Genomic DNA, 20,420 nt, shown 5'->3' with positions numbered 1-20,420 from the left:
GTAAGGATATATTGTCAGGCAGTATCTATCAATAGTCAGGGTGTAAATCAGTGTTTTGAACGTGGGGGACATGGGGTGTTGAAAAATGGGTTGCAAAATCAGGGTGGCACGGTGGTTAGTACTGCTGCCTCACAGCTCCAGGGACCCGGGTTCAATTCCAGCCTCAGGTGACTGCGTGGTGTTTGCACTTTTCCTCCGGGCGCTCTGGTTTCCTCCCATAGTCCAAAGATGTGCAGGTTAGGTGGATTGACCGTGCTAAATTGCCCCTTAGTGTCCAAAAGGTTGGGTGGGGTTACTGGCATGGGTACTCTTTTCAAGGGCCAGTGCAGACTCTACGGCCTCCTTCTGCACTGTAAATTCTATAAATGATCCGCAAAGAGATCTCAGAGTCAGAGGTTTACAGCATGGAAACAGGCCCTTCGGGCCAACTTGTCCATGCCACCCAGTTTTTACCAATAAGCTAGTCCCAACTGCCCGCATTTGGCCCACATCCCCCTATACCCATCTTTCCCATATAACTGCCTAAATTCTTTTTATAAGTCAAAATTGTAACCGCTTCTACTATTGCCTCTGGCAGTTCGTTGCAGACACTCACCATCCTGTGTGTGAAAAAATTGCTTCTTTGGACCCTTTTGTATCTCTCCCCCCTCACCTTAAACCTATGCCCTCTAGTTTTAGACTCCACTACCTTTGGGAAAAGATGTTGACTATCTATCTTATTTATGCCCCTCATTATTTTATAGACCTCTATAAGATTACTCCTAAGCCTTCCACGCTCCAGGGAAAAAAGTCCCAGCCTATCCAGCCTCTCCTAATAACTCAAACCATCAAGTCTTGGTAGCATCCTAGTAAATCCTTTCTGCACTCTTTCTAGTTTAATAATATCCTTTCTATAATAAGGTGAACAGAACTGTACACAATATTCCACGTGTGGCCTTACTAATGTCTTGTACAACTTCAACAAGACGCCCCAACTCCTGCATTCAATGTTCTGACCAATAAAACCAAGCATGCCGAATGCCTTCTTCACCACCCTGTCCACCTGCGACTCCACCTTCAAGGAGCTATGAACATGTAATCCTAGATCTCTTTGTTCTATAACTCTCCCCACATCCTACCATTATTGGATTATTGGATTTGTTTATTGTCACGTGTACCGAGGTACAGTGAAAAGTATTTTTCTGCAAGCAGCTCAACAGATCATTCAGACACTGACAGTCAGGGACCTATACACGGACGGCAGGATCGCAACACTGGACGAACTAACAGAGAAATTTCAGCTAGCCAGGGGGAACGAGCTACGGTATCTGCAGCTCAAAAACTTCTTACGAAAGGAGACAAAGACGTACCCACAACCGCCACGACAGGCACTACTGGAAGACCTACTGGACACAAGTATCCTAGAGAAAGGGAACTGTAGCGACATGTATGACCGACTGGTAGAAAGGGCCGACACCATACTAGACGCAACAAGAAAGAAATGGGAGGATGACCTGGGGATTGAGATAGGGTGGGGACTCTGGAGCGAAGCACTGCATAGGGTCAACTCCACCTCCACGTGCGCAAGGCTCAGCCTGACGCAACTAAAAGTGGTACATAGAGACCACTTAACAAGAAACCGTATGAGTAGGTTCTTCCCGAAGGTGGAGGACAGATGTGAACGGTGCCAAAGAGGCCCGGCCAACCACGCCCACATGTTCTGGTCTTGCCCCAGACTTGTGGAGTACTGGACAGCCTTCTTCGAGGCTATGTCAAAAGTGGTGAGGGTGGAGCCATGCCCGATAGTGGCGGTCTTCGGGGTTTCAGACCAGCCAGATCTATTCCTGGGGAGGAGGGCGGACGCCCTTGCCTTTGCCTCCCTGATCACCCGTCGTAGAATCCTGTTTGGCTGGCGGTCAGCAGCACCACCCAGAGCTACGGGTTCATTATGGGGGTTTGTTCTCATGGTTTTATGCTTATTTATTTTTCTTGTTAATTTATTGTTTTTGCATTGGAGGGGAGGTGTTACTGTTTTTCTCTGTTGTGATAAAATTTGTTGTTGAAAACTTGAATAAAAATTATTCCAAAAAAAAAGGAAGGACAAAGCAGCAAGCGACAGTCTGATGGCAAGCTAAGGCCCAAAACCAAATTGTAAATAAATGCCTATAAACATGTGCCTCGGCCATATTGGGGAATGTAAAATATGTATGCCGGCTAAAGGGGTTGGTCACAGTTGTTATTATGAAGATGCTTGCCTGTAAATATACATGTTAATTTTTGCGTGTTTTTTTTCTAATAATTTGTTGGATATAAATTATAAAAACTCAATAAAAAAACATTTCCAAAAAAAACCCCAGATCATTCAGTACATGGGAAGAAAAGGGAATTAAACAAAATTCAAGAAAATACATAATAGAGCAACACAAGATATACAATGTACTACATAAGCATTGGCATCGGATGAAGCATACAGGGTGTAGTGTTAATGAGGTCAGTCAATAAGAGGGTCATTTAGGAGTCTGGTGACAGTGGGGAAGAAGCTGTTTTTGAGTCTGTTTGTGCGTGTTCTCAGACTTCTGTATCTCCTGCCCGATAGAAGAAGTTGGAAAAGTGAGTAAGCCGGGTGGGAGGGATCCTTGATTATGCTGCCCGCTTTCCCCAGGCAGAGGGAGGTGTAGATGGTGTCAATGGATGGGAGGCAGGTTCGTGTGATGGACTGGGCAGTATTCACGACTCTCTGAAGTTCCTTGCGGTCCGGAGCCAACCAGTTCCCATACCAGGCTGTGATGCAGCCCGATAGGATGCTTTCTATGGTGCAGCTGTAAAAGTTGGTACGGGTTAATGTGGACATGCCGAATTTCCTTAGTTTCCTGAGGAAGTATAGGCGCTGTTGTGCTTTCTTGGTGATAGCGATTAACTGAGTAGGTCCTGCCCCAAGTCAATCTACCAAAATGCATCACCTCACATTTATCTAAATTAAACTCCATCTGCCTGGCCCAATTGATCCAGGATACTGTTGCAATCCTAGATAACCTTCTTCACTGCCTACTATGCCACCAATCTTGGGTGTCATCTGCAAACTTACTAACCATGCCTCCTAAATTTTCATTCAAATCATTACTATAAATAACAAATAACAGTGAACCCAGCACTGATCTCTGAGGCACACTGCTGGTCACAGGCCTCCGATTTGGCAAACAACCCTCTACAACCACCCTTTTTTTTCTGTTGTCAAGCCAATTTTGTATCCAATTGGCTACCTCACCCCGGATCCGATGAGATTTAACCTCATGCAACAACCTACCATAAGGTACCTTGTCAAAGGCCTTGCGTCTGATGTTTTTTTCCAGTTAATCTCTGGGTAAATATTTGCTGCTCTAAACTGATTCAGTTCGAAGAAAAGTGCACATTCAGAAAGTTCAGTTTAATACCTAGCCAATATGCAAATACAATGTTTCATTATGAAATCATTCGGAATGGCTATGGGTTCAACACCGGTGTAATGTTACACACAAGCCTGGTTCTGTTCCATTTATAGCGCATGCATTTTGAATAAGGGGGTATGAAAATGAGGACCTCTTAGACAATGACATAGCCAGCAAGTGGACTTTTGATGTGGCTTAAAGGCTTAGTACTGCCTCATACAATTCAAGTTACATGCACTTTATGAAAAGAGAAGGTAAGAATTGGGAGAGAAATTGGTGTATTTTTAAATGTTCAGTGAATCCCGTTTAAATTGCGACAAGCAGCAGTACTGCAGCTTCCTTCGTCAGTCGGCTCTGCACAAGTCTTGAATTTCCCGCCGTGAAGGCAGGCTATGATTTCAGAGTTCAAAAAAGTATCATTGCCTCACAATCCAACTCATTATTTTTCCCCATGTGCATGGAAATATTTTGCAGTTGAATCAATTTTTAAAAATATAAATTTAGAGTACCCACTTCTTTTTTTCCAATTAAGGGGCAATTTTAGCATGGCCAATCCACCTAACCTACACATCTTTAGGTTGTGGGGGTGAGACCCACACAAACACAGGGAGAATGTGCAAACTCCACACAAGCCAGGATCGAACCTGGGTCCCGAGGCCATGAGACAGCACTGCGCCACCATGCCGCCCCACTGTTGAATCAATTTAAAATGAGATGATGCGTAAAAAACATGCATGGCGGCGGCAAGGTGGCACAGTGGTTAGCACTGCTACCTCATGGTGCTAAAAAAATATGAATTGGGTATTGTAAATTTATTTTTAAAAATGTGGATGGCTGATGCACAGTAAATGAGTGTATTGATTTTGGACATTTATTTTGAACGTATATGCTGACGAGAGGAAAAAAGATTCATCGTATTTCTTTAAAGCTGACTTCACATATCTATGTTGATGCAGTACTCACAGATCAACAAATGTGTTTAGGTAGGTGGGATGGCACAATGGTGTGTCAAATCATCAGATGGATTAAGCAGCCTTTTGGTACTTAGGACCCAGAGTTAAATCTTGGGTTTGAGTTGGAAACGTCCAATTGAACAAAACCAGCAATTTCAGTGTCGGGGTTAAAAAGAACAAAGAACAGCCCTTCGGCCCTCCAAGCCTGTGCCGACCATGCTGCCCGTCTAAACTGTTTGTTGGTAAGTGAAATTTACAATATACACGGTGGAATAATTTTGTCAGCAGGCAACATCTTGGCTTTAAGTATGCAGTACTGAATACAATTTACCGTCATAAATGAGGAAAATCAATTATATTAATTTTAAATGCACAGAAGTGAGGATAGGCTCACCGAGGTAGGAAGTGAATGTGGTGTGGGTTGATAGGGTCAGCCATTTAGTAAAAGTGGATCACCGGGAAAAGAGTTTGAAAAACACTGGTGTAGATGACAGTATATTATCAGGCATGTCCACCAACAATCATGGTGTGTGCAAGAATACACTGACAGGAAGTGTCAGATGTAGGCATATAAATAGTTTTAAAAAGGTGTTAAGATGAAGGGGGTTAGGCTGATTAAGGACCAAAAAAGGATCCATGCCTGGAGGCAGAGGGCATAGCTGAAGTACTAAATGAATACTTTGCACCTGACTTTACCAAGGAAAATTCTACCCAAGTCATGGCAAAAGGGGAAATAGTTGAGACACTGGATGGACTAAAAATTGATAAAGAGGAGATATTAGACAGACTGGCTGCATTTAAAGTTGATATGTTAGCAGGATTGGATGGGATGCATCCAAAATACTGCGAGGAGGGTCGAAACTCTGGAGGTATTGACCACAATCTTCCAAACCTCTTTGGATTCAGGGGTTGTGCCTTGGGGCGATGAATTGCAAATGTTCCACCCTAAAATGGAATAAGACTAAACCCAGTAACGACAGGCTAGGGTTAAAACCCAGTGGTGAGAAAACTTTTCGAAAGTGAAGGACAAAATTAGCACTCAACTGGACAAATGTAGATTAATTAAGGAAAGCTTACAGGAATAATAAATTTCAAACATGAATGCATTTTTTGATGAGATTACAGAAAGGGTTGACGTAGGTAATGCAGTACGCCTGGGCTTCCAAAAGGCATTTCCTCAAGTGCCAAATAATGGGCTTGCCAGCAACATTGCAGCCCATGGAATAAAAGAGCAGCATAGATATGAAGATGGCTGAGTGATAGGAAATAATGCAGAGAAGTGTGAAGTGATACATTTTGGCAACATCTAAACAGCACAATTCTAAAATGGAGTGTAGGAACAGAGAGACCTGGGGAATTATGTGCACAAAATAATTGAAAATGGCAGAGCAGGTTGAGAGGGTAGTTAAAACATACGGGATCCTTGGCTTTGCAAGTAGGGGTGTAGAGGACAAAAGGAAGTTAGGATAAGCCTCCACGAAACACTGGTTTGGACTTAGTTGGAGTAATGCATTAATTCTGGGAACGCTCAAAAGTCTGTAAAGGCTTTAGAGGGTGCATAATTTATACAAATGTCTCTCGAGATAAGGAAATTCAGTTACGTAGATAGATTGAAGAAGATGGGCTGGCCTTAGATAAGGGATGGTTGAGAGATCAAAATCATGACGGGTCCAAACGAAGTAGATAGGGAGAAACTGTTTCTATTGTCAGAAGGACCCAGAGTCCATTAATTAGCAAAGGAACCAATGGTGACATCAGGAAAAACTTTTTTTCTCTTAAAAACAGTAAATGGTCTAGACCTTTGATGCACTGCCTGAGTGTGTGGTGGAGGCAGATTCAGTTGTGGCTTTTGCTGGAACAGTATATAGTTTTAAGTTTAATTGATATTTTGTATGTGGGTGTTAAACATAGAATATAGAACAGTACAGCACAGAACAGGCCCTTCAGCCCTCAATGTTGTGCCAAGCCATGATCACCCTACTCAAACCCACGCATCCACCCTATACCTGTAACCCAACAACCCCCCCCTTAACCTTACTTTTTTTTTTAGGACACTACGGGCAATTTAGCATGACCAATCCACCTAACCCGCACATCTTTGGACTGTGGGAGGAAACCGGAGCACCCGGAGGAAACCCACGCACACAGGGGGAGGACGTGCAGACTCCACACAGACAGTGACCCAGCCGGGAATCGAACCTGGGACCCTGGAGCTGTGAAGCATGTATGCTAACCACCATGCTACCCTGCTGCCCCTTTTTAATGATTTTTAATGAGGTTTTACAACCCAAAATGGAGAGTTACCCGTACCAGCATCCCCGAACAGGCGCCGGAATGTGGCGACAAGGGGCTTTTCACAGTAACTTCATTTGAAGCCTACTTGTGACAATAAGTCATTTTCATTTCATTTTCATTACCAAGTAGTTAGTAGTTTAGTGGAGTTAAAAACAACATAAGCTATTGCCTCGAAACAGGGATCCTGAAACATAGACAGGGAGACACAGAAAGGGAGTTAGTGCTTGTGTCTTTAAGTAATCTTTAAGTGTATCAGAGAGTGCAGGCAGGTCTAATATCTCTAATAAGAGATCCTGCCAGCTTGCTGGGAAACTGGGTTTACGAAACCGTGTTTTCTCTGATGTTTAAGTAATACTGAGTTTAGATTGCGTTATTTTGATGTCTCAGGAGAGAGATACCAGCTGAAGTGAATACTGAGCATCCCACCAGAAAAATACTGCTTCAAACTGAGCTAACCCAAGCAAAACAAATCTTACTATTGAGACAGATTTGTTCTTCACAGGTATTGTGCCTTTAAGGGTTGCAGGGATAAAAGGAATCTGAGTCTGAATCATTTTCTGGTGTCTGTACTGAAATCTTACCAACCTTTTTGTCCAGTGTAATATAATTAACTTTTTTCCTTTTTTAATAATATTTTGGTATGTTAAAGGTATACTGGCAAACTCTTGTGAACGTGCACAGAATCGAACCTCTAGCATCTGAAAGAAAGTTAGGATCTACTAGGCCAGATTTTATTCTGGGGTCGACTTCTTCATTATAAGCTAGAATCATAGAAAATGTAGGTTTAACAGGGAAAAACTGGGAGAATGAAACTAACTACATTAATTTTGCAGAGCCGACATGGATGGATAGACCGATTGGTCTCCACCTTTGCTATAACTAGTCTATTATCAACAGCCAATGCGTAGGTAAGAATGTAATGATAAGCAGCGTAGATCAAGTGTCAAGAATAAGGTGTGAGACAGCATTCCGGCACACATCCATAGTCTATTCTGTGAACAATTCGGTTCAACTTCAATGAACCTGGCTTAAACAGAGTGTAAATGTCATGGACTTTGATTCAGTGATGCGCAGTCTGTCCCCAGTGAGGGTAGATTCACTTCCCAGCTCATTTCTTCCTCCCTGAAATGGCACCAGAGTGCAAGAACACAAGTGTCATCAAAAACCTAATCGTCATGCACGTGACATCCAGCTCGGACAGAGGTTATCAGTATCACTCAGATTGCTCCTGCCTGTAACAGGATATCCTGCTACTTCAACCAGACATCCGTTTATACACCCCTGCTTACACTACACAGCTGAAGAGTTCCAAACATGACACATGCTTCCCTTTTTCTCAGATACCTTTTCTCCATACCCAGTACTGGTGCCACTGAAGCTGTTGGATGTATTGTACAGACCTGTGGATACATTTCGCAAATGAGGCCCAATGCAACACATGTTGGCAGGCAATTGATTATGGGGGACAAAAAATAATCAAGTCCCACGGTGTCATCAGATGTGTCAAATCATTTCCCCTCATCTTGGGGACACTATGTGCGGAGTCTGCACATTCTCCCCGTGTCTGCGTGAGTTTCCTCCGGGTGCTCCGGTTTTCTCCCACAAGTCCTAAAAGACGTGCTTGTTGGGTGAATTAGACATTCTGAATTCTCTCTGTGTACCCAAACAGGCACCATAGTGCGGCGATTAGGGGATTCCTGTGTGCTTCACCCGATGCCAGTGTCTATGTGTTTATATTGTGTACCATGTGTTGCCCTATTTCTTTACATGTCCTAAATGATATATTTGAGCTGCACGCAGAAAAATACTTTTCACCGTACCTCGGTACACATGACAATAAATAAATCCAATCTTCAAAGTAACTTCATTGCAGTGTTAACGTAAGCCTACTTGTGACACTAATAAAGATTATTCTCTTAATTTTAAACCATGTTATTTTTAGACTGTGTCCTCTGCTCCGTCTCCTGCACATGGAAAATTGGAAAACATCAATTGGGTACTCTAAACTTATTTTTTAAAAATGTTACGGAGTGATGATTATTGGTGATAGGCCATTGCCTGGCACAGGCTACTTAGCACTTACCAGCCAAGCCTTGATATTGTCCAGAAGACCATAAGACATAGGAGCAGAATTAGGCCATTCGGCCTATCGAGTCTGCTCCGCCATTCAATCATGGCTGATATTTTGACATGGACTGCATCAATATCCGGGGAGTCGCAAATGTTACTGAACATTGTACAATCATCAGCGAACATCCTCACTCATCAGCGAACATCCCCACTCATCAGCGAACATCCCCACTCATCAGCGAACATCCCCACTCATCAGCGAACATCCCCACTCATCAGCGAACATCCCCACTCATCAGCGAACATCCCCACTCATCAGCGAACATCCCCACTCATCAGCGAACATCCCCACTCATCAGCGAACATCCCCACTCATCAGCGAACATCCCCACTCATCAGCGAACATCCCCACTCATCAGCGAACATCCCCACTCATCAGCGAATATCCCCACTCATCAGCGAACATCCCCACTCATCAGCGAACATCCCCACTCATCAGCGAACATCCCCACTCATCAGCGAACATTCCCACTTATAATGGAAAGTCACTGGCGAAGCAATGGGCAGGGGGAGGTAAAGATCGCTCCCAGGGTGGGGGGGTGGGAAGGTTGGGATAACCTCTCAGGGGAAAGCACAGGCAGCCACATCTGCTGCTCAGATGGGTGGGAGAAAAACAAGTGGCAGGGCGATAGTGATAGGAGATTCAATAGTTAGGGGCACAGACAGACGCTTCTGTGGTCGCAAATGTGAATCAAGGGTGGTATGCAGAAGATGGTTAGACCTAGGATACTACCCTGGGGAACTCCTCCAGTGATGTTCCGGAGCGGAGATGATTGACCTCCAACAACCACAACCATCTTCCTTTGTGCTACGAATGACTCCAACCAGTGGAGAGTTTGCCTCCTGATTTCCATGGACTTTAGTTTTGTTTGGACTCCTTGATGCCACTCTAGGCCAAATCCTGCCTTGATGTCAAGGACAGTCACTCTCACCTCACCTTTCGAAGTTAGCTCTTTTGTCCATGTTTGAACCAAGGCTGGAATGTGGTCAGTAGCTGAGTGACCCTGGCAAAACCAAATGAGCATCCGCCAAATGAGCATCAGGGGGCTGGTTTAGCACACTGGGCTAAATCGCTGGCTTTTAAAGCAGACCAAGGCAGGCCAGCAGCACAGTTCAATTCCCGTACCAGCCTCTCCGAACAGGCGCCGGAATGTGCGAACAGGGGCTTTTCACAGTAACTTCATTAAAGCCTACTCTTGACAATAAGCGATTTTTATGATCATGGGAAGGTTACTGCTGACTAAGTGACGATTGATAGCACTGTTGATGACCCCTTCGATCACTTTACTGATGATCAAGAGTAGATGATGGGGCACAAATTGGCTGGTTGGTAAGGATGAGATAAAGTATATTTTTCCTCTTGTGGCTCCTTCACCATCTTCCGCAGTCTCAGTGTAGTAGCTATGTCCTTTAGTTCAGTCTGTGGTGGTACTACCGAGGCACTCTTGGTGATCAACATTGAAGTCTTCTACCCAGAATACATTTTACACTCTTGCCACCCTCAAGTGGTATCTACATGGAGGAGTACTGATTCATCAGCTGAGGGGAGACAGGGCGTTTCCTTGCCCATGTTTGACCTGGTGCCACAAGACTTCATGGGGTCCAGAGGTGATGCTGAGGACTCCCAGGGATCTCCCTCCCGACTGTATACCACTGCATGGCCACCTCTGCTGGGCCTGTTCTATCGGTGGGACAGGACATACCCAGCAAAGGTGATGGTGTCTGGGATGTTATCTATAAGGTATGATTCCGTGACTATGATTAAGTCAGGCTGTTGCTTGACTAGTCTGTGAGCCAGCTCTCCAACTTTGGTACAAATCCCAGATGTTAGCAAGGAGGACTTTGCGGGGTCGACAAGGCTGGGTTTGCTGGGCAAACAGGAAACTGTAGTTCAGACCACAGCCACATCACCCATGATCTTATCAAATGGCAGATCAGGTGTTAAGGGCCAAATGGCCAATTCCTCCTTCTAAGCTCTATATTCCTATGTGCCTTATCAAGTCCCCTCATTGTTCCAACAAGATCACCTTGCATTATTTTAAACTCCAATGGATAAATTCTCAGCCTCTCCACCTTTCTTCATAAGATGTCATTCATTCCAAGAATGAGATGAGTAAACTTTTGCTGGATTGCGTCAAACACAATAACATCCTTTTTCAAATGAAGAGACTAAAACCGTGCACAGTTTCCCAGGCTTGGGCTGAAAAAGGCCCTGTCAAGCTGAGGTAAAACTTCCCAACTTTCAGATTCCATTCCCCTTGCTATAAAAGCCAACATTGCATTTGCTTCCTAATCGCATACCATCTGTGATTCCTGTACCAGAACCAGAACATCCCGCTGGGGATGCCCCCCGCATCGCAGCAGCTGTGCCCCGCACCGCATCACAGTCACCAGACCCCGCCGCCCCACGGGCTCTGGCCGCTCCGCACAATAAGAGCTGGGCCCAGTTCTGGTTGCCAAAAAGCAAGGGATCCACTGACTGGAGGCAACGCAATGAGGCCAAATGGAACACTTCAAACACCGAAGTGAAGCAATTGTGGTAGGTGTTTAAACAACAGTGTGATAGAGCAGGGTTTTTCAAAGTGTGGGTGACAGGGTGCTCAGTTGCTCCATTCCAGCAGTGGTCCCAATCGTGGAAACATCGAGAATGGAGGCTGCTGCCTCGTTTTAAATGAAAATAAATGAGGCCATGTGGAGTCTTCTGGCCAGAACCGACAGCAGAAGAGAAGATCATGCGCCCTGCACCCACACTCAACGTCAGGCGCCTTCCAGGTATGTGCTTTTGGCACCGAATCACGCAGCAGAGTTGCTTCTGTTTTCCAGCTGCTGACAAGCAAGGCAAGAGAACTGCAAAGATTAATGGTTTTCTTAAAAGTAAGAGACGGCCAAAGTCAGAGACTCAAATAGGCAGTTCACCTATTATAGAGCATAGAACATTACAGCGCAGTACGGGCCCTTCGGTCCTCGATGTTGCGCCGACCTGTGAAACCATCTGAAGCCTATCTGACCTACACTATTCCATTTTCATCCATATGTCTATCCAGCGACCACGTAAATGCCCTTAAAGTTGGTGAGTCTACTACTGTTGCAGGCAGGGCATTTCACACCCCTACTACTCTCTGAGTAAAGAAACTGCCTCTGACATCTGTCCTATATCTACTACCCCTCAATTTAAAGCTATGTCCCCTCGTGTTGGTCATCACCAACCGAGGAAAGAGACTCTCACTGTAGACCCTATCTAACCCTCTGATTATCTTATATGTCTCTATTAAGTCACCTCTCAGCGTTCTCCTCTCTAACGAAAACAACCTCAAGTCCCCGAGCCTTTCCTCGTAAGACCTTCCCTCCATACCAGGCAACATCCTAGTAAATCTCCTCTGAACCCTTTCCAAAGCTTCCACATCCTTCCTATAATGTGGTGACCAGAACTGCACACAGTACTCCAGGAGCGGCCGCACCAGAGTTATGTACAGCTGCAGCATGACCTTGTGGCTCCGAAACTCAATCCCCCTACTGATAAAGGCTAGCACACCATATGCCTTCTTAACAGCCCTATTAACCTGGGTGGCAACTTTCAGGGATTTATGTACCTGGATGCCGAGATCTCTCTGTTCATCTACACTACCAAGAATCTTGCCATTAGCCCAGTACTCTGCATTCCTGTTACTCCTTCCAAAGTGAACCACCTCACACTTTTCCGCATTAAACTCCATCTGCCACCTCTCAGCCCAGCTCTGCAGCTTATCTATGTCCCTCTGCATCCTATAACATCCTTCAGCACTATCCACAACTCCACCGACCTTCGTGTCATCTGCAAATTTACGAACCCATCCTTCTACACCCTCTTCCAGGTCATTTATAAAAATGACAAACAGCAGTGGCCCCAAAACAGATCCTTGCGGTACACCACTAGTAACTGAACTCCAGGATGAACATTTGCCATCAACCACCACCCTCTGTCTTCTTTCAGCTAGCTAATTACTGATCCAAACCGCTAACTCACCTACAATCCCATACTTCCGTATTTTCTGCAATAGCCTACCGTGGGGAACCTTATCAAACGCCTTACTGAAATCCATATACACCACATCAACCGCTTTACCCTCATCCACCTGTTTGGTCACCTTCTCAAAAAACTCAATAAGGTTTGTGAGGCATGACCTACCCTTCACAAAACCGTGTTGACTATCGCTAATCAACTTGTTCTTTTCAAGATGATTATAAACCCTATCTCTTATAACCTTTTCCAACATTTTACCCACAACCGCCGAAGTAAGGCTCAGGGTAATTACCAGGGTTGTCTCTACTCCCCTTCTTGAACAAGGGGACAACATTTGCTATCCTCCAGTCTTCCTATTAGACAGGAGTGCTAGTGCTAGCTCTGTACAGAGCTATAGGGCCTCTGATTAATAGCCTACAAAGAAACTTAACTCATGAACAAAACAGTATAAAGATGATTTTTTTGAGCTATGGTTTTATCAATTGTGCAAACACAAATAAGGATGCAAAGCCCATGGTGTTAAAAGCAGGGAAGTACTGGCAAATGAGAGAAGTTTCAGACTTTGAAAGAGAAGTGGTGGGTGAAAAATTCCAGAGTCTGTTATTAACTTAGAGCCGACTCCAAATTAAAAGACTAGGCTGTTATAGCTGATAGCACATTAAAACCACACAAAAAGTCCATGAAGCTCTCAGCATTATGGTGTAGCATCTTCCAGGAGTATCCAGTGCTGAGTAAAACACGCATTTTGTTACTATTGCCCTTCACGACAACCTACATGTGAGAGGTTGAATTTTCTGTTTTCATATAGAAAAGAACTGGCTGATGTCTGCTCCTGATATGCTCATTCCCCTCTCCTCCTTTCAACCCAATTCAAATGAGATGATGAGGACCAAGCAAGCTCCCCTTTCACATTAAAGGATAAGTGTGTCATGAAGATCAGTAGGCATCGGTCGTCAAGGTTGGCCGGTTGGCAAAAGTGGGTTACAGGGAATTTTTTTTAAAAAACATTGCGATACAGTACAGAAGATGAAATGGTGCAGAGCAACCATTCAAACCTACCCAACTGCCAGAAGCAATGGCCAACAAACCATAAAATTAGGGTAGTCCACTATAGTCCTCAATACTGGGGCCTCGCAAGGCTGCGTACGTAGCCCCCTACTATATTCCCTATACACATACGACTGTGTGGCACAATTTGGCTCCAATCCATCTATAGGTTTGCCGATGACACGACCGTTGTGGGGCAGATCTCAAACAATGATGAGTCAGAATACAGGAGGGAGATTGAGAACCTAGTGGATTGGTGTAACGACAACAATCTCTCCCTCAACAGCCTCTCCCGTAACAGCCTCCCCGAACAGGCGCCGGATTGTGGCGACTAGGGGCTTTTCATAGCAACTTCATTTGAAGCCTACTCGTGACAATAAGTGATTTTCATTTTCATGTCAGCAAAACTAAAGAGCTGGTCATTGACTTCAGGAAGCAAAGTACCGTACACACCCGCCTGCATCACTGGTCCTGAGGTGAAGATGGTTGACAGCTTCAAATTCCTAGGTGTTCACATCACCCACAATCTGTCCTGGTCCATCCACGTCGACGCTATGAATAAGAAAGCACAACAGTGCCTATCCTTCCTCAGGAAACAATGGAAATTCGGTATGTCCCATTTACGGATACACCATAGAAAGCATCATATTTAGCTGCTTCACAGCCTGGTACGGCAACAGCTCGGCCCAAGACTGTAAGAAACTACAGAAAGTCGTGAACACAGCCCAGCCCATCACCTGAACCCGTTGCCCATCCATTGTCTCCATCTACACTTCCCGCTGTTTTGGGAAAGCGGCCAGCATAATCAAAGACCCCTCCCACCCGGGTTATTCACTCTTCCAACTTCGTCCATCAGGCATGAGACACAAAAGTCTGAGAACTCACACTAACAGGTGACAATAAAACAAATCCAATCCAAATTCTAAAATCTCACTATTAACAAAACATTCACTTATAGGCATAGTTATTTCAGGGTACACAACCTCAGATGGCAAAAATAACATTGCTCCTGCACCAAAACCAATCATGCCGTGCATCACAAAGCCAATCACAAGGTGCATGAAGATTCCTGAATCAATCAGAATAAACTGAATAGAGTGCACAAAGATGTGAACAGTTCATACTGATTCCCAGTAGGCAGACTAACAAACAGTTCACACTGATCGCAATCCCAGTAAGGAGGCTACTTGAACATACGGAGATGTAAACAGTGCATAATAATCTCAGTCCCAGTAAGCAGGCTAACTGAAAGCTGGGGTAAGACCCGTTACATGCGAACATATGACATTTGGGTTGTATCAGAATTGCCCGAGTGGTAATTTAGAACGTTGGTCACCAGTTCACATACAGTATTTTCGTTACCTGGAAGTAGAACAATGTCTTGATGATTTGAAGCATTGCTGAACTACCCATGAGACACAAAAACTGTTTCCTATTGCTTCAATGGGATTCACCCGAGGAAGGAGCTGTGCTCCGAAAGGTAGTGATTCGAAACAAACCTGTTGGACTTTAACCTGGTGTTGTAAGACGTCTTACTGTGCTCACCCAGTGGCCACCTAAAAGCAACGGATAATGGTAATTACGGTCAAGTCGGGGCACAGACAGTGCACAGCCCCTGTGTATTGTGCAAAGGAAAACCAGACCGAACCGAAACTTGCACCTGTTAAAGGTCAATCACCGATTTCCCCAGAACAACAGACTCAAATTAAGGAATAGCAACAGTAGCAGACTCCCTGGCGCCACCTCCCCTTATTTGGAAAGGCATACGCACTTGGAACAATAATGACTAGGATCCGCCCAGCCATCGAGGTACCCGCCCTAATTGGCCATTATCGATCAGAGTGATCGAGACCCTATCGATCCATTGGATTCTGAGTTAACCCCACCCAAAAGGGCGTGAAAGAGAAGAAGGATAAGAAGCCCTGCACACTAGAGATCGGCCTCTTTTGGGACCGGCATGAGCCCACTCCAATTGCAGCCTAACGACCAGCAAAGTTCAAGACCACGATCGCTACCTGAGAGAGATGAGCTGCAGTCGAGATGAACCTGATGACTTCCAGCCGACACACTTGGGGACTCAGATAAAGGCCTTATCTACCTGCACAGAGCCGGTCACCCAGATGTTAAGTAACGGTCATCTTAGTTGATAGGTGTAGTTTAGTCCGTAGCCGCGTGTATCATTGCACAGAGAGATAAGTCTTGTGTTTAATAATAAAATTCTTTTGAACTAACATACTGGTTGTGTGGTCAATACAAGAAACATACTCGCAGCTTGTGGTTTGATAGTAAAGTGGCAACAACCCCAGTCCAATGCCGGTATCTCCACATCAAGAAGTCAGACTGTTTGAGAGAAATTCCAAACATTTTTTGCCATCCGGATAGAATGAGATTTCCGCAGCATCCAATGAAAGGAACTTTGAGATTTAATTACCCTGCAGGGGGTTGAACTAAATACGCACACAAGAAGCACAAACTGCAACATCAAAGTTGAGGCACTTCAACCAAGGTAATAAGTTTGATTAATTAGTATAAATACAGAAGGTTTAGCAGCCTCATGAAGCACGTCTCACAAAAGTGGCAGCTGGAAACTGACTGCAGCGAGAACAATTAGTTAAATTAAAAAATTTGGCAAGGGAGGAAATGCAATGCAATGAGAGAGGTGTTATTCTGACCTTCACGAAAAGGAATAGGGGACCTGGAGACATAAATAACTGAAGTTTCCAGTTAAACTCCATAATATAATGGATAATCATCAATTAAAACTTTAAATAAAATCAAAATTAAGATGGCATGCCAGGTGATGTGTTGCAACTGTACGAGAGCTGATGGATGCCAGTGTTGTCAACAGCAATCTCATCTGCACTAACTATCTGCAGCTCGAGGAACGTTGACTCAGGTTCGATGAGCTGGAGTTCGAACTTTAGAAACTACGAAGTATCAGGTTAGGGGGTGTGAGGGAGTTATCTGGACACTACTTCAGGAGACAGAACCCATAGGCTCGGTCCTTCTGACTTTGTCCGTCACCAGGGGCAGGACGGTATGGCCGTATGAGGCGGGTATGGGGACCTAGGAGCTATCAATGGTGGGGCCTCAGCCCTTGCAATTGCCCAACACATTCAAAGACCTTGTACCTTGTATGGTGGACAAGAGCAGGGACTGCAAGGAGCATGAGCAAACTACCCAGAGCAGCACGGTGCAGGGAACCATTCAGCGGAGGAACAAAAAGCAACAGGGTTAGACAATGTTCTTTGCTGCCGAGAGCCCAAGTCCCAAAGTCTACGTTGCCTGCCCAGTGCCAGGGTTAATGACATCTCCTCAGGAATGGACAGGAACTTGGAGTGGGAGGGAAGGGTCTAGATGATGTGGCCCACCGGTGTACCAACGACATAGGCAGGACTGAGAAAGGTTCTACTAAGGGACTATCAGCAGCTAGAAACTGAATTAAAAAGTATAACCACAAAGCTAATAATCTCTAGATTACTACCTGAGCAGTGAGCAAATTGGCGTAAACTAAATAAAACCAGAATTCAATGCATGGCTCAGGGATTGATGTTGGAGAAATAGATGTCGATTTAAAGGAGCACTTGCACCAGTACAGAGGAAAGACAGGCTTTCACCTAAAACATGTTGGGACCAATGTACTATGGAATTGTATAACCAAGGATGGAGAGAAAGGTTTAGGAAGCACTCACATGCAGGAAAGTTAAAAAGACAGGGAAAGGCAATAATGCAGGGTAACTTTGCATGTAATAATAGCCAGATTGTGACCTTTAGCGACAGAGCGTACAAACAAAAAGGCCAATGTTCAAGCAAATCCTATAATCAGGACTGTAATTATTGTAGTAAGAAGCCAAGCTAGAATTGCAACTTGGGAGTGATTCTTCAGCACTCTATAAATGCAGAAAGATTTGCAAACTACATGGATGAAGGGAACGCATGGAGAGGATATTGTGCCTGAGTGCAACGTACACTAAGTGCAAAGTCAAGAATTTGGTTCAGATGGAATTTTGATGAAGGGGAAGAGGTCCTCCTTTTACTGCTTCCACTAGCTAGTGAGCCTTCTCATTTGCCTCCAAGCTACAAGATTGTAACTTCATATTATAACAAGTACTTAAGAAGGCATACGGCATTTTGGTCTTTATTGCAAAGGGGTTGGGGTTTAAAAATAGGGAGGCTTTGTTGCAATTGTACAGGGTGCTGGTGAGGCCTCATCTGGAATATGGCATACAGTTTTGGTTCCCTTACCATTGGAGGCCAAAGGAGATTCCTGGGACGTGAGGGTTGTCCTATCAAGAGACTAAAAAGTCTGGGTCTGTATTCCTTGGGAATTTCGAAGAGTGAGGAGTGACCTTATTCAAACATACAAGATCCTGAGGAGGCTTGACAGGGTAGATAGCGAGATGTTTTCACTAGTGGCACAGCTACAAGATAAAGGGCATTTAAAACCGAGATGTGCAGAAATGTCTTCCCGCAAAGGATGGTGAATCTCTGGAATACTCCGGCCTGGAGGGTGGATCATTAGAAGTATTTAAAGTGGGGGTGGATAAATATTTGATAGATTGAGGAATAGAGGGCAATGGGGAAGTGGCACAGAAAAGGAGTGGAGGCCGACATAGATCAGCCATGATCATATTGATGGCAGGGCAGGCTTGAAGGGCTGAATGACCAACTCCTGTGTCTATTTCTTGTGTTGTTGTAAATTGACTAATTAGTTTGATGGAAGGTCGACCCCTGCTTCTATTCCTTGTGCTCTCCGTTAAACAAGGTCAGATAGACATGGCAGAGAGGATGGTGTGCCATGACTGCAGCCTCTGAGAATGTGTGGTGCACTGCAATATCGGACAACCATATCAGCAGTAACTGACTGCAGCCTGTGCTGAGCTGGAATCTGAGTTACAGATACTAAGGGGCATCAGAAAGGGGGAAAGAGTTACCTGGACACTTGTCCAGAAGGCAATCACGCCCCTTAGGTTAGACTAAGCCTTAAGAGTTGGTCAATGGTTAGGGAGAGGAGGATGTGACTGCAATCAGACATGTGTGGGGAACCAGCATGTAGTGGAGGAGGAGTTTCAGGCTCTGACTTTTTTAACAGGTACAAGGGGTCTGCTACCTGTGTGGATGAGGAGAAGGACTGCAAGGTGGATGAGCAGACAGGCCATGGCACCATGGTGCAGGATGCCATCAAATTGGGGGAGCAAAAAGGAATGTGGCAGCAATAGGAGACAGTGTGGTCAGCCTGAACTGGAAGCTCCAACGGTCATGTCCATTGTCAGGGTTAAGAACATGTCCTTGGGGCTGAAGGAACTTGGGAGTGGAAGGTGAGGATCCAGTTTTCATGGTCCCCGTGGAACCAACAACATAGGTAGAACCAGGAAATGTTCTGCTGAGGTAATCATCTCTGGATTCTTACCCGAGCCCAGCAGCAATTGGCATCGGGTCAAGCAGATTAGATAATTAAGCACATGGCTCAGAATGCTGTGGGAAGAATGGATTTCAATTCAGGAGCACTGGCATCAGTACGCAGGGAAGAGGGAGCTATTCCACTGGGATGAGCTCCACCTAAACTGGGCTACAAATAGTGTCCAGGCTAAACAAAGAACAGCTTTAAACACTAGAGGAGGGGGTCGGATGACGGGATATTGGAAATCCAAAGACAAAGATTGAGTTATCAAAATGTTTTTGTGATTCCTGAAGTTGATTAGGAATAAAGCCACTTTTGATTTAGCATTGTGCAGCGAAGTAGGGTTTCGTAATGTCACAGTTAGAAATAGAAATAGAAAATCGCTTATTGTCACGAGTAGGCTTCAATGAAGTTACTGTCGCCACATTCCGGCGAGGCTGGTACGGGAATCGAACCGTGCTGCTGGCCTGCTTGGTTTGCTTTAAAGGCCAGCGATTTAGCCCAGTGAGCTAAACCAGCCCATTAAAGATCCATTGGAAAATATTGATGATAAAAGGACCGAATTTCATGCTAAGTTTGAAAGTTACATACCTCAATCATAAACAAGAATCTTAAACTTAAATGGTGCCAATTACATAGATATGAGGAAGGATTGGCTTTGGTTAATTGTTAAATATACTAAAAGGTATGGCAGTAAATAAACAGTGGAACGCAAGAAATAATTCAAAATGTTCAATAAAAAAATATTCCATTGCAAAACTAACGTCAGTGAGAAAGACCCATTGGTAGCTCACTTAGGAAAATAATAACATTAGATTAAAAGATGCTTATAATGTTGAAAGCTCAGGTTTCGGAGCTGGAACGGAGGCTGAAGGTACTGTGGAGCATCTGCAAGTCTGAGAGCATCATGGATAGGACGTTTAGAGAGATGGTAACACTGCAGCTGAAGGGACTTGAGGAAGAAAGGGAATGGGTGACCACCAGGCAGTCCAAGAGAAGCAGGCAGGTAGTTCAGGAGTCCTCTGGGGTAACGCTCGCCAGTCGGTATTCCATTTTGGAGACTGAAAAGGCTGATTCCTCCAGGGTGTGTGGACAGATCCAAGCAACTGGCCTGTTTGCACGGGGAGGGGGAGGAGGAATGGACTACAGAGGGAGAATTCAGAATGTCCAAATTACCTAACAGCACAGTA

General features: G+C 44.7%; 1 protein-coding gene across 8 annotated transcripts in view; it reads right to left on the bottom strand.

Moving 5' to 3' along the window:
• The window catches only part of LOC119955860 (zinc finger protein 106-like), a 131,809-nt gene that overhangs the window by 102,060 nt on the left and 9,329 nt on the right, over window positions 1-20,420 (bottom strand). The window contains exon 2 of one of the 8 annotated variants that reach the window (XM_038782518.1): window positions 15,329-15,385. The exons of the other annotated variants lie outside the window; for them this stretch is intronic. The gene's annotated coding sequence lies outside the window, so the exon portion shown is untranslated. The remainder of the gene's footprint in view (window positions 1-15,328; window positions 15,386-20,420) is intronic. 8 annotated transcript variants of the gene reach the window in all.

The sequence above is a fragment of the Scyliorhinus canicula genome, chromosome 2 (assembly GCF_902713615.1).
Source record: "Scyliorhinus canicula chromosome 2, sScyCan1.1, whole genome shotgun sequence".
NCBI classification, from domain to species: domain Eukaryota; kingdom Metazoa; phylum Chordata; class Chondrichthyes; order Carcharhiniformes; family Scyliorhinidae; genus Scyliorhinus; species Scyliorhinus canicula.
Note: the sequence above shows the minus strand (reverse complement) of the source record. Positions and strands in the feature narration are given on the sequence as shown.